Genomic DNA, 1,405 nt, shown 5'->3' with positions numbered 1-1,405 from the left:
GCTGCTGCTGCTGCTGCTGCTGCTGCTGCTGCTGCTGCTGCTGCATGCAGTGGAGGAGAAGGAAACTCTGTTACTGTTGCTTCTGTTAAAGCCCCACAGTTCAGAGCTGTTGCTGAACGCATGCGGCAGTTGCTCGCGGCTTGAGCCGGAGTGGGGCTTTCATATAATGCATGCATGCATGCATGTGGGTGCATGCATGCATGTGCATGCATGCATGTTGGTGCATGCATGCATGTTGGTGCATGCATGCATGTGGGTGCATGCATGCATGTGAGTGCATGCATGCATGCGGGAGGTGTATGTCTGCATGCATGCATGCGGGCTTTGCATGCATGCACTGCATGCATGCATGCATGCATGCACTGTATACATGCATGCATGCATGCACTGCATGCATGCATGCATGCATGCATGCAGCACGCTTGGAAAGGGATGAGGGTTCAGTTTGGTTGAGAATGAAGACGACAGGATGTCTGCCTCTTTTGTTTTATTTCTTTGGATACCTCTTCGTACTCTACAAACCCTAAACCCTAAAACCCTAAACCCTAAAACCCTAAACCCTAAACCCTAGCACAGCGAGAGATATATATTAAAGTGCAGAAACGGAGGCAGTAACCCTAAACCCTAAACAACACAACCCAGTTCATCTAAACCCTAAACCCTAAAGAGCAAGAACAGAGGCGTCAAAACCCTAAACCCTAAACACCAAGAGCAGAGCCACTAGCCGTAAACCCTAAACCCTAAAAGGAAAAAGTAAGATGATGCGATACACAAATTTGGTTGTTTGTTTCCTGGTGGTTTCTGCACCCCTAAACCCTAAACCCTAAACACCCTCGACTCCTAAACCCTATAAACCCTAAACCCTAGATATACTAAACCCTCCAGCATCACTGTTCCCGCATGAAGAGAGACGTGAGAAGGCCTTGAACAGCTGAAACCCTAAACCCTAAACCCTAAACCCTTGACGAGCGGTGGAACGAGGGTTTAGAGCTCCCGGGGTATTAGGGTTTAGGGTTTAGTGAGGGCCCCGCCAAACCCTCGCTTGCATGCAGTGTACATACACCCCGAAACACCGTAAACCCTCCACTGGAGCAATGCATGCATGCACACCCAAACGCCGCTCTAAACCCTAAACCCTAAACCCTAAACCCTAAACCCTAAACCCTAATCTAGGAGTTTTTCATTGTAAAGAATCCCTGTCGCACTGTAAATAGATTTAAGGTTTTTTCTTTGTGCTAGAAAAAACTGTTTTCTGCTGAAACATAAACCCTAAACCCTAAACCCTAAACCCTAAACCCTAAACCCTAGCTGCAGCGACGCTCGCTGGGGGTGACCTTGCAGTTGGTGTGGTAAAGCCCAAAGCTAGGGCCCAAACCCTAAACCCTAAACCCTAAACCCTAACCCT

This window comes from Eimeria mitis, genomic scaffold (genome assembly GCF_000499745.2).
Source record: "Eimeria mitis Houghton genomic scaffold, Emh_scaff2799, whole genome shotgun sequence".
Lineage (NCBI taxonomy): Eukaryota > Apicomplexa > Conoidasida > Eucoccidiorida > Eimeriidae > Eimeria > Eimeria mitis.
This window is presented reverse-complemented; position numbering follows the sequence as displayed.